The 13,914-nt window shown below is 43.6% G+C and overlaps 1 protein-coding gene across 1 annotated transcript in view; it reads right to left on the minus strand.

Moving 5' to 3' along the window:
- Positions 1-4,529, minus strand: part of LOC124609704 (proton-coupled amino acid transporter-like protein pathetic) — a 328,159-nt gene extending 323,630 nt beyond the window's left edge. Inside the window, exon 1 of the mRNA XM_047140095.1 lies at positions 4,439-4,529. The gene's annotated coding sequence lies outside the window, so the exon portion shown is untranslated. The remainder of the gene's footprint in view (positions 1-4,438) is intronic.
- Positions 4,530-13,914: the final 9,385 nt, after the last annotated feature.

The following is a 13,914-nucleotide window of genomic DNA, read 5'->3' on the forward strand; positions in this document are numbered from 1 at the left end:
CCATTAGCATCTACTCTGCCAGAGTGCGTGCGGCGATAAACATACCGGAAGCAACGTGTGCTGAATTCTGATGAGAGGGGTGGGAGGTCAGAGGGCTGCGTATCCGGCCACTGGAGGCGCTGGCGTCGTGGCGCGGGCTCGCCGCATGTGCTCCGAGTCCAACCGGCGTGCGGCCACCGTGCTAGCATACGAGTAAATATAGAGCGCCGCTGAATCGGAGGACGGCGGCAGCGGTGTGACGCAACTGTCGACGCCGTTTTCAAAGCTGCGCCGCGCCACGCCGCGACCTGGTTTCGGGGCGGCGTTACGTGGCGGCCGAGGCCAGGTCGCTCGCTACTGCTAAAGGCGGCGCACACCCCTCCTGCAACCGGAGGAGTCAACTTTCGGCGCTGCCACTGCTCACGTTCAAATGTATCGAGACTCTCCGGAGTTGATCAGTCCGACACGATAGGCAGTGGAACATGCCCGAGAATCACTTCATTTACAAACAGTTCCGGCTCGAGTGACGACAAAAAGTGAATTAATACTTGTGTTCCTATGCAGCAGGCTATTCCTCAACTTCTAGTGAAAAACCGATTTTGCTCGGTGTTATTACGTTTCTGAAGAAACCCAAGAGCAAACAGTTATCGTGTTGAATAGCGTAGTTCCCACGCTTATTGCTATTTGCAATGTCTCTGTCTCTCTTCTCTCTCTCTCTCTCCCTCTCCGTGTGTGTGTGTGTGTGTGTGTGTGTTTGTGTGTGTTTCGGTTCAAAAATGGTTCAAATGGCTCTGAGCACTATGGGACTTAACTTGTGAGGTCATCAGTCCCCTAGAACTTAGAACGACTTAAACCTAACTAACCTAAGGACATCACACAGACCCATGCCCGAGGCAGGATTCGAACCTGCGACCGTAGCGGTCGCGCGGTTCCAGATTGTAGCGCCTAGAACCGTTCGGCCACTCCAGCCGGCTGTGTTTCAGTGTACTGTGCAATATCCTTCGGAATTGCATGCATGTCTAAAGGAACAGACAGACACTGCAACGGTCGACAGCTATATGAAATGGAAGAAATATAGTCGGAAGTGCGAATACGTAGCTTCTATTTCAAGTAACTGCCGATGGTAGCAGTGTGTGTTCCTTCAGACAAGCGAGCATAGTATATCGGAAAACACACACTGCAAATAGCACTACTTGCCTAGACTGGCAGCGACAATAATAATAAAATGTCTCCTTGTGTGAGAATCACGAAAATGTGAAAGTGCAGCACATGAACACTCAGTGATGTATGAAGGTTTAGGTCGGTCCTGGAGGCGTGCTCGGATAGCCAAAATTGCCCGCGAAAAAAAAAAAAAAAAAAAACGCTCTTCCATGTTCGATGTTACGGTGTGGGATTCTTTCATTCGATATTTTTTTCGGTGTATCTGATAAGCCTAATAATTTTCTTCATCTTTTCTTCCTTTAGAGTAAAAAATAGGGGGGGGGTGATTAACAACCAGATAAGCATTATCATAATTTGGAAATTTCTGGCAAGATCTTATGGGACCAAACTGCTGAGGTCATCGGTCCCCAAGTTTACGCACTACTTAATCTGACTTAAACTAACTTCCGCTAAGGACAATACACACACCCATGCCTGAGGGAGGACTCGAACCTCCGACGGAGGGAGCCGACCTGACCGTCACAAGGCGCCTCAGGCCGCATGGTTACCCCGCGAGGCTATATTATAATATGTTGAAGTTACTTTTATCGTGATACGTGGTACAATAACACACCCAAAGTATGTTATTGGGTAATCTTTACTGATCGTCTATTCGCGGACGTTCTCGCAATCTACTTATTGTAGAAAAAGGCAAAACAAATATTTTTCGCACCATGCGCAACACACATGAAATGGTAACTGTAAAAAAAATTAATTATTTTGTACAAAGAAAATTTATGTTGAAGTGGCACTTTTCACATCATTACGAAATTTCGTATTCATGATCTATGGAACAAGGATTTATGTATGTATGTACGAACGAAATCTCGCTACATTCACTCGTTTCCCGGTACACTGTTAGTGGAAAACAGATCTGATTCACGTTGCTAAAAACAGATCTTAAAAAAAAAGAAGTGGTTAAGGCGTGCGCAGGCGTGAAGCGGGTGATCCGGGTTCGAGTCCCGGTCCAGCACAAATTTTCATTTGTCACTGATTAGTTGTGCAGGCGTGATCTACTCGTATTCGCAGTACCCAATAAAATCATTCCATTCTATGCGTATTGTATGTACGATGATTTCTCAAAAATGACGTAACTATGTAAGCCAAGCTAGTGACTCCCCACGCGTTATTTACGGGTCCATCTGCTAATATAACCTTCTTTTCTATGGTGAATGGCTGTCGTTTTTCTCATACTGTTGTTTGTATTAAACTCAAGATTTTCCGGTATTGAAATGAATTCCGTGCAAGTATTAAATGCAATCCTTCCAACTAGCGCGACAAGACAGGTCTCGTCAAATTATTGGCAATAGCATTATGCATAGTCATCCATGCCTGATATAGCACAAACAAACATCTACACTTGAAGATTCGATGTCTTAGAATGGTTAAAACCGAACAGAAATTGGGATATTTTGATTCCCGTTTAGGATAAGTAGTGCAAGCTAAAATCACCAGTGGAAGTTTGAAGAACATCTGTAGCCTTCCACAAAAAATATTTCTTTTTTCCGCAGTGTCCTTTTCTATTTAAATATCTACGAACACTGTGTCTTGAAACGCTAGATACTAATCAGACGAAGTATAACTAAAATGGTGGGTACAAATCGGTGTACTCGATTCTCTTCTCCTTATCTAACGTTTCAGAGTGAATTCCTGGTAACGTCTAGTAATTTTATGTGCCGATGTTTCATGCGCTTTTGCTCTATTCCGTCCACTATGGAAGTTTGCTAAGCCGATTGACGTCCTTTTGAATTCATATCTGTACATAAAAAAAAGTTCAGGAATTGTGCGACGAAATGTGCTGGCTCGATAATTTTTTCCGCATTAACGTCAGTGCTATGGCACTCCGTGACATGCTTTATCTATGACATCAGCACACCCGCACTGTCACGGTGCAACACGTTGTTCTAGGTCAGCGTTTCCTATCTCACGCTGTAGCAGAACATGAATGACCCACACAGTATTGACCACCAAATACTTGACTATGTTCTAGGAAACTTCTGCCCAAGGAATTCTCTGAAAGATCGCCTCCATGTGGTTTTCGACTCCTCAGCGGTTTTATACAGACAAGAAATAGGAATTTTTGCCGACCAAAAAAGTACACGAATTATGTGTAACATAAATTTCCAGTACGACTAGCTACACGATTCGCAGGAGAATGGGGCAGTACAATCACATTCATTAGGAACTTATACTATCTGCTCCTTGAAAAAAATCTAAACAACGGATCTGCCAAGCACTATCAGAAATCTGCAATTTTGGATCACAGCTGTCTGCGTGATATCTGATGCGGTTTATACATTTGACCTTATCAGTCAAAAGTAACGAAACTAGATAATGGCCAGCTGTTTAAATTGTAACCACTCGACTGCGAATGTTCATACTATGGAAATGGTACACTTGCAAGATTCGATTTTGCTTTCTTCGTTTTTTTTTTCTTTGGCCGTGGTTCGCCGCATTGTTGCGCACTGCATTTGATGTATACAAGAAAGTTAATCACACATAAAGAGCTCTTCTTTCATTGTAATTCAGCGTTTTCTGAGTCTGCACATGTTTCATTTCACTCAAAGTGCACATTTTCACTGGAAAGACAATGAGAGTTTTGTATTGAATTCTCTTTTCTAGTGTTACTCTTTGAGTTTATTAGATTTTTTTGACAATAAGTCTTGTACTAGTCTTATAAACTTAAGCACAGGAGTCACATTTCAGTAACCATGAAAGCGATTTTTTATGTCTCCGGGTAATAAAATATTACTTTTGGACTACAGACGATGTTTTCTGTGATACGATGGGTCACAAGTGGTAACAAATAACGCATTGTAGTCGCTTCAACAGCGCCAGAATAGGTAAGGCAAAATGGCTATGCAGATATCAGACTACCGTTTTTCTTTTCATACAGATAACGGTTTCCTTGTAATATGATCGACTTGCTAAGACCGTAGGGAAACAGTCGTGGGAAATGTTAACAGAAGGAAGCGCCGCTGTGGCACGAGACAGAGCAGCGTGGAGCCTTCAGCACTGAAATAGTCTGTGGCGCGACGAGAACTGGAAATCTGCCCTAACACGTGCGGAAAGAACTCTGCGCGATCAGCTTTCTGCACGGAACTGCCACATCGGTCGCGACAGCACGAAAAATGCGGCATTACAAAAACGTGGACTCGGCGCAAGTCACCGAAAAAGGCAGCTACTAACTTCCCGGCGCCTTTCTAGTGAATCTGATCTCGTAGAGCACTACAGAGACGGAAGCAGCTGCGCTACTCACCTGTGAGCCGGGTGGATGTTGCAGCAGCGGCCACGTGCCGTAGCGTCCGGTCGGCAGGCGCCCACGTGTGTGTCTGCGTGTTCGGCGCAGCGGCGCGCCGCTCTGAGGTGTGCGCCCCTCCAGCGGCGCCTCTGATCGGCGCCGGTGCCGACGCCGTACGAAGTCGCCCGACGTTGCCCGAAGGCGTCCGGTTGAGCCGCGCGGCGCAACGTAAAAAGGCAGCGTGAATTGCGGGTCTGTCCTCCACGTGAGCAGGCACGTGCGAAAATAGCGTGGCGCGCTCGTACGAGCCGAGGCGGCCCGCTGAATTAGGTCGGGCCGCGCCCTTTCGTTTGGCGGTCGAGCAACGATGAATGGTGAGAGCTGAGCACTCTGGGACACTTGTTGCCCTCGAGTCTGGTGCGGAAAGGGCTGCGAACTCGCGAAAGTACTCCGCCAAATTGCAAGCAGTGTCACCAGCTGGTGCACGAACCGACAATTTTTCTTTGCCATTTTTGCGACTGTCTAACGACCTGAAGGTATAAGGTTCACGTCCATGGGTTAGGTGCGCTTGACCGACTTTACCTGACCGAGAACGGAAATGAGCGTCCATTGAACCACTGAAGATCGGGTGAGAACTGTTCGCACGCATGATTGATTTATTAGTCGACGGGGTGCGAATCATGGACAATGGGAAGCCACAAACGAAAAGATTACAAGCTGAAATGTACTACGGGCGATTTTTGAAGATCTAGTGGGACTCATCGAGTAACGAAACAAGATGTCTTGCAACGAACTAATGAGAAAGGCTTCAAATAAATAACACAATGAAACGAAGAGGCGGAATGCTTGAAGTTTGTGATGATTGTGCGAAGTGATACTTGTGCGGAGTTGGGATGTGTAGGTATTTCTTCCGAGCCAAAAAAACTTCAGGTAGATCTTTGCTTTCACATTCGTTGGCTTGGCCAAATCACAAACTATCACATTCCACAGGTTTTTTGCTTTGACATTCGCTGGCTTCGCCAACACACAACCACGTGGTCACGTTTTTACTAACCCAGACTTCATCTGAAGATGGGCAAAACGGTCAGAAACTGGTAAAATGAAAATAAATTATCTTTAAACAGTGAAAGAGAGCACTTTTTTTTCAATCTTTCTACGTAGAAGGTGTCCATAAAAGACTGTACCAGTTTCAGTGGTATAGCACTTTACTTTAGACTGTTTACAACGATTCATACATCACGTTGAAGGAAAAATAACCTAGCTTTTCTTACAAATGTTTAAAAAAATGGTTCAAATGGCTCTAAGCACTATGGGACTTAACATCTGAGGTCATCAGTCCCCTAGACTTAGAACTGCTTAAACTTAACTAACCTAAGGACATCACACACATCCATGCCCGAGGCAGGATTCGAACCTGCGACCGTAGCAGCAGCGCGGTTCCGGACTAAAACGCCTAGAACAGCTAGGCCACAGAGGCCGGCTACAAATGTTTAGTTACGTGCACCTTTACTCATATGGCACACATTCAAGCTAAAATCCAATTCTTCCCACACTTTGGTTAACAAGTCTGCAGTAGTGGAAGCAATAGCAATAGCCTCTTCAGTCCTGTGCTCAGTTCTGGGAAATCATCAGGTAGTGATGGAACGTCGATACGATCTCTTATAAAGCACCAAAGGAAAAAAATCACATAGCGTAAGATCAGATGAACTTGGAAACCGGGAGAAAAAGAGCTCTGTCATATTGACCATTACGACCAGTGTAACGATCAGGGACACCGACGTTAAACCACTCTTGCACAAAGAGATGCCAATGGGGAACGGTTCACCTTATTGCCAAATAAATTTTTCATGTTCACCTATTACCTGGGAAAAGAGCCATTCCTGAAACATATTCAGGTAAGTCTCCCCGAAAACGTCGGGACACGGCACAGAAAAGTTTATTTTTAGGGGATCTGTTTGATATTGTATAGGTTCATAAGGACGTTCTGACTCCCATACACGAACATTGTGGCTATTTTCGTTCCCACTCAGAAGAAAAGGTGCCTCATCACTGAATACCACAGGATCAAGAAAGTCATCTTCCTCTTGCGACACTTACGTACGAACTCATCTGGCTTTAAAGCATGTAAGGCTACCAACTGTAAACGTATGGACGCATGTGTAGAGGTTTTTTTAAAACCTGCGACATTGTCATCTTTGGCAATAGACTTCTTAGAACTGCGAAGATAAGATATTTTGTAACTGTTAACATCCTCTTCAGACACCTTCGGTCGTCCCGTATGTTGTGACTTGGCAAGACAGCCAAGCCACTAGGAGGTAGCCGAAAGGCACGCGTTTAAGCTCACGCAGGCTGGCGTGAGGTCTGGAACAGTTAAAGGAGTTGAGTCTAGTAAAAAAGTACGTAGCTTCTGGAATACTTAACTTTAATCCATAATTGGTAAACATCAGTCTGACGGTACATGCTTCACAAGATAAATAGCAAATGATAATGGCGCCTTGCTAGGTCGTAGCAAATGACGTAGCTGAAGGCTATGCTAACTATCTTCTCGGCAAATGAGAGCGTAATTTGTCAGTAAACCATCGCTAGCAAAGTCGGCTGTACAACTGGGGCGAGTGCTAGGAAGTCTCTCTAGACCTGCCGTGTGGCGGCGCTCGGTCTGCAATCACTGATAGTGGCGACACGCGGGTCCGACGTATGCTAACGGACCGCGGCCGATTTAAAGGCTACCACCTAGCAAGTGTGGTGTCTGGCGGTGACACCACACCGTACTTTTCCCTTTACACAGACATGCAGTCTTTTTGAACTCACTGTGCAGTGAGCACATGTTTTTGCCATATGGAGGATCACAACTAAACTTTAAACGAAACGCACGTAGAATTGAATTTGTAGATTCACTCTTAGCAAACAGCAGAACACAAAACGCTTTGCGGAGTCACCATTGTGAATATGTGGCATTGCAAGTGGGAAAACAACAAAGCAATACTCGTGTAGTGGTGGGAGCGGGGAGGAAGTGGTAAGATGCTGAGCTGGAATTACTTTACACATTTTGCCAAAAATTAATTTATTACTCGAGGACTGGGTGTTAATAATGAAGCTCAAAATCAGTTTTCCTCACAATTAAACGTCACATGCCGTTACCTCATATTACAGTTTCTAATCACACCAGGCTACAAGAACAAAAGCTTAACAGCTTGATAACAACGCCTATGAAATTGAGCTCAAATTACAGTTTTACACACTGACTGTAACTCAGGAAAAGAAGGTTTCAAAACTGACAAATTTCATTGAGCTCAGGTAACAACTGTACAGTTTAAAGCCTGAGTTTGAAAACTTAGCTGCGTCTTCGCAAATTTTGACGTGATTAATCTCCAGAAGAATGAACTAGCAATTACTATAAAAATTATTAAAACTTGTAAAAGGCGTTCTAGCAAAGTTCAATGCAATGGACTCGGTGCTTTTTGTTCCAAGTAGTGTATACTCTCCAGAAGCCACCGTGCAATGCTTAGCTGCTTGATAGTAGATAGCACGTACCTCTTTCGTGAGGTTTCCTGAAATATTCATAACTGGAAGCTACAGTTTTGCTACTTTATCTTCCACGTCGCTCACAATCACATCCACTGCTCATGACTTGATGAGATTTTGAGGGGTTATGCGGCTTATGTGTCAGATGTGTTGTGCTCATCATTACTTTAAATGCCTGCACGTGCTGATGTGGTATCTCTGTTATTGGTAATGGAAATGGGACAAGATGAAAACCAGTACTGCTCACAGGCTGTCTCATTCGAGAAACACTGACATGCGAGCTGGCGTAACGACTACAGATCTGGCCAGTTTGATTCTGGTTTTCAGGTGTTTTACTGGATCACTTCGACAAAGCGACGACCCTTCACTTTTTCCACCCTTGTTTGTTCAGTGTCCAACTGTTTTTCATCAAGCTAATGTTCCCAACCAACGTTTCGATCACTATAAATAGTGCTTCATACACTAGGTTTAATTGCGACACAACTTTCGAAAGACAAAAATTGAAGCTCTGAAACAGAATTTTGCTGTCGTGTTTATGTATTCGGCCTGCAACAGTTACGTTAGGCCTATCAAATATTGGTTTTTACAGCGTCAGTTGTTCTACACGAATGGTGTCTCTAAATCTGCTTTTCGTGTTTGTTCTGCACGATGTGAGAGTGATATTTTTAGTAAATGAGCATGATTTCCTTATAGGTGTCAATCAATGCTAAATGGGAAGAAGAGGGAGTCTGTACAAGGAAATATGTTTCAAAATCTTATCCTTTGAAAATCTTGTCCTAGTTCAAAAATGTTCAAATGTGTGTGAAATCTTATGGGACTTAACTGCTAAGGTCACCAGTCCCTAAGCTTACACGCTACTTACCCTAAATTATCCTAAGGACAAACACACACACCCATGCCCGAGGGAGAACTCGAACTTCCACCGGGACCAGCCGCACAGTCCAGGACTGCAGCGCCTGAGACCGCTCGGCTAATCCCGCGCGGCTCTTGTCCTAGTCAATTACTGAATGCGGAAATGCTTTACTGAACACACATAGATCAAGCTCGCTGTGGAAAAAAGTGCTGGGTAACCATTAGTGGAACATTATAGCGCTCCAGTGTTTTGGATATTTAAAATGGCCACGAAACTTCTGAGTACATGAACACACGTTCCTATTTTTGTGCGCTGCAAATATTTGTCTCCAGCCATAGACTGTTTACGAGAGCCTTTGTCCGTCCCGGTAGCTGAGTGGTCAGCGTGACAGACTGTCAATCCTAAGGGCCCGGGTTCGATTCCCGGCTGGGTCGGAAACTTTCTCCGCTCAGGGACTGGGTGTTGTGTTGTCCTAATCATCATCATTTCATCCCCATCGACGCGCAGGTCGCCGAAGTGGCGTCAAATCGAAAGAACTGCACCAGGCGAACGGTCTACCCGACGGGAGGCCCTAGCCACACGACATTTCCATTTTTTACGAGAGCCTTTGCCATTACAAGAGAGATTAGCTATAAGCCAGATACATAATATACTACTTGTTGCCAAACAGTTCGATTTGGGGTATTCAGCATATTTATTACACTGAAATTTCACGTAATTAGAGGTTTAAAGCAGCGATCTATACTTGCTTTGAAGACACTTTTAATAGTCGAGATAGCAATTATTTGCATGCTGTATCTGTGCATTACTGTCAGTCAGTAGAATTGTTTACTTCAAATAATGTGAATCTACTATCTACTTAACTCGTCAAGAAAACGTAAATATCTGCCCTATTGCGCAATTCAGCATCTAGCAAACTTCAGTTATGTATATGTGTGGACATCCATAGTTACACAAGGTGCTTTTTAACTGTATTATTTTTATCTGTGACTAGTCTGTTGCTATTTTTAATGAATCTGTGTGGATTGTGCTACATACACTGTACTATAGTGTCAACATGGCATGTGTGGTATAGCCATAATGGAACAGACGTACAATATCTAGTTTTATAAAGATAATCTTAACTGTTGAAACCGGTCATCAGGAATAAATAGTACTGAACACGAGCTAGGCTATTAAAAGTTTCTTCAAATTTATTAGAAGTTGCGTATCCTTTTTGCCGCCTAATAAAGACAAAATGTGCTTCTGTTCAAACGAATAAAGGAAATGCGTATCTTCCTGACCAGTCCTATGTTTCTTCCTTTCCTGCACCCTACATAAAATCGCTTTGTTTGTCCTCATTAACAAGTATTTTAAAAAACAAGTAGCAAGCTGACAACCCAGTGACGATTCAGGTGCGTTAGTGCGTTACATGATGATAAAAGCTACAGTAAAAGCTGAAATTCGGCAGCAAAATCTGGATTTGCAGGTTTGATTAGGAGTGTTTACACAATACTACAACTACAGTTCTGAGATGTGAAGTTCGTTCTACAGTTCATGTATAGCTAATTAATTGCATAACTTTTGGATGTACTACGTACTGCAGTAGAAGAATGTTTATGTTAGTGTGGGTCTTGGTCTGTCTTCTACGCTTAAAATGATGGTTTGCGACGCCAATAATGTGCTGTGTTAAACCTGCGTCATGGCGTCGAATCCTTTCATGGTGACATCGCTGGAAACTTCCGTTGCAGTATTTTTCGTGGTAAGGAGATTAAATTAAAGAAGAAATCCACAGTTACTTGTTTTCTTGAGTTATAAATTATTATTGTTTACTTTGCTTATCGGGACCAACTTTAAGATGGAAGTCGAGTACAGATTGAACAACCTTGAACAGTCAAGTCAGACACTTTGCGGAGTATGGAAATAATTTGTGTACTTATTTCGCGTCTTCCTTGCACCCTCGACACCTCGACATCCCATGACAAATGATAATATCATCAGTTCTTCGCACACACTCCCATAGCATCCACATATCCACATCCAACTCTGTCCCTTCGCTGCTACCGTCCGACTCACGTTGTCATGGCACCCCTTCAGCCAGGTGCCTCTGCCTGTATTACACGCTGTGAACACGGGAACAGCACGCAGAGATTCGGAACAACAAAACATGCGTTTTTCACGCGAGCGTCAGAGGAGATGAATACACTTATGAACAACACTTTTTACTTACGTCACTTTATAATCAAACAGCTACGTCAAAGGGATAATGAGTTTAGGGGAAAATTCAGATACTCATTTACATATAAAAAATTTTAATCATCTGCAACTTAACAGAAACGCGAGGTGACATCTGGGGTTTGCGAGGATGTGGTCATCTTACAACATGACCAACGAGAACGGTTTTGAGAAATCGGTTTATGCAGAAGGACATTGGAGAGAGATTCACATCTTAACAGCTTACCCCGTAGACGATCACAAGGGAGGAGGGAGGGGCAAGATAGCCCCCCCCCCCTCCCATCCCAACCCCAGCTAACGCTATCCCCCCCCCCCCCCCTGAACAAAAAGTGTTCAAATGTGTGTGAAATCTTATGGGACTTAACTGCTAACTGCTAAGGTCATCAGTCCCTAAGCTTACACACTACTTAACCTAAATTATCCTAAGGACAAATACACACAACCATGCCCGAGGAAGATCTCGAACCTCCGCCGGGACCAGCCGCACAGTCCATGACTGCAGCGCCCCCTGAACACCCCTGAAAGCTAGCTGCTTTATTTACTAACTCATTGATCATTTTATTGGATACATGACAGATATAGATATATAAGGATGTAATTTCAGATCAACTTCAAAAATGTGTCACAGGCATTATCACCTCAATAACACAAAACGTGTACTTTGAAGATGCTAATGAAATCATACTTTCTTTTTAAGTATCAAAATTAATCTACCAATAACAAATATTGAGCGGATAACTATCAATTCTCTGGGAAGACATAATTTTTTTGTGTCACCTATAAAATTTAATTGTAGTTGGACGGCACGCCTCGAAACAAACCGGCTCATTTATCTAAAAAATGGCGATTTTAGACTCTTTTTTTCCCCGTGGATAAATTTCTACGTATGTTGATAGTTTAATCCAGGAGATTTTTACGCGACCAGGAACTGTACGCCGTCAAATCGCAGATGATTGACCTTTAATCCACCGTCAGAATTAAAACTGTTTACTGAGGATATGAACGCCATTGCACTACTTTTGTTTTCATAGGCGCGTTAGTGACGTCGGCAATGGAGGCGGACTGAATGTCGTTACATGTATGTTAAAGAACATGATGATTTCTACCAGGCCGTTAGTTTAAATGAATACTTTACCAAGCTCTTTTGGTCAGTTTCGAGCGTGTGCTGATTTTCAGTTGCACGAATGGATGTGAACACATTTTGGCACATAGAGTGAGTGAATCGCATAAGACGCAACACCCCTTTTGTTTCCTGATCCGTTCAAGATACTGAAACGAGGTTTCCGATAGATGATAGTACTCAGGGGGATACCTAATGTAGTTACATAGTCTATATTCGTAATTTTAACCAACCGAGACATTGAAGCAAATACAGTTTTTTAAGTGAATCGATATACTTTTTAGCAGTGTTGGAAAGCTCTTAAAAAGACGAGTGCAGTGATGTAACGCTAGTCGATGTTGGCGTGAACTATTTCACAAAAGTATCCTTGAAACACAATGAAAGTATGTGGCAAGGCGTGAAAATTCCATCGTTTCATATAGAGCAAGACTGTAGGCCTACGCTACTATGGTGAAAAAATAGAGTTTCCTTTTGGTCCTACTTTATACGACGCAGATGGAGGGTGAGTGGAAAGGTTAAATACACAGCCTGGGTCTGGTATGAGATCCATACCTGTAGATGTTACACCGCAATACCTGAGTCCTTTCGCCTTGTCTTTCAATTTTAGCTCATTTCTTGGCTGCTTTTGCGAAAAGTTTCAATGCCAGTATCAGTAAGCGTTACATTACTATTCTCTTGTTAAAGAGCTTTCTGGCTCCACTAAAAAGTAGCTATGTAGTTCGATCAAATAGTATTTGTTTCAATATTTCTGTCGTTTCAAGAGGTTACACGATTTGCAGTATAGTACAATTACGTGCCGATATCCGTACTACAATTGTTGAAAACCTCGTTTCGATATTTTGAACCTCTCACGAAATAGGAGTGTCACAGCTTAACGTGATTCACACTGTATGTACGTGGCGCGTTCTATTAGTAATGGAATACGTTTTTTTTTTTTCTCGGCCAGTTTCGGTTGAAAAAATGCGGGAGTTGTAGTGAGACATCAGCCCCTCTAGTTTCATGAAGTTCCGATAGGAGGTGCCGCTATACGTAGCGTTCAAAATAGGGTCTGCAACCCAGTTGCGTTCCAAGCAGAGAGAACTTCATTGAGTTTCTTTTGGCGGGAAACAAGAGCATAGCAATATTCATCGGCGCTTGCAGAATGTCTACGGAGATCTAGCAGTGAACAAAAGTACGGCGAGTCGTTCGGCGAGGCGCCTGTCATCATCGAACAGTGTCGCGCAAACCTCTTCGATCTCCCGTGTGGCCGTGCGGTTCTAGACGCTGCAGTCTGGAACCGCGAGACCGCTACGGTCGCAGGTTCGAATCCTGCCTCGGGCATGGATGTGTGTGATGTCCCTAGGTTCGTTAGGTTTAACTAGTTCTAAGTTCTAGGGGACTAATGACCTCTGAAGTTGAGTCCCATAGTGCTCAGAGCCATTTGAACCAACCATCTCTCGCGTGCCGGCCGGCCGCAAACAACGGTTACTCCTGCAATGTTGGAAAGTGGCGACACTCTCATTCGATCTTTGTTGATCCATTGTGGACCATGGGACAACGGCTGTCATGTATTTCTTGATGCAATAATTTATGAACACCCGTATGTATTGTCGAAATTTATTTTATGAACTTCTTACGTGCTACCAGTTACGGCATTACATTGATGCCATCTTCGGGCCCCACACGTCATAGTCGTAAAATCGCTATGCACGGAAGGAGCCATATAACTGGATCCGTGAATCGAATCGTTATGCAACAGCTCTTGGTGGCCAGGCGACACAGACAGAGGCGGTTAGCCAATATGTT

Source organism: Schistocerca americana, chromosome 1 (genome assembly GCF_021461395.2).
Source record: "Schistocerca americana isolate TAMUIC-IGC-003095 chromosome 1, iqSchAmer2.1, whole genome shotgun sequence".
Taxonomy (NCBI): domain Eukaryota; kingdom Metazoa; phylum Arthropoda; class Insecta; order Orthoptera; family Acrididae; genus Schistocerca; species Schistocerca americana.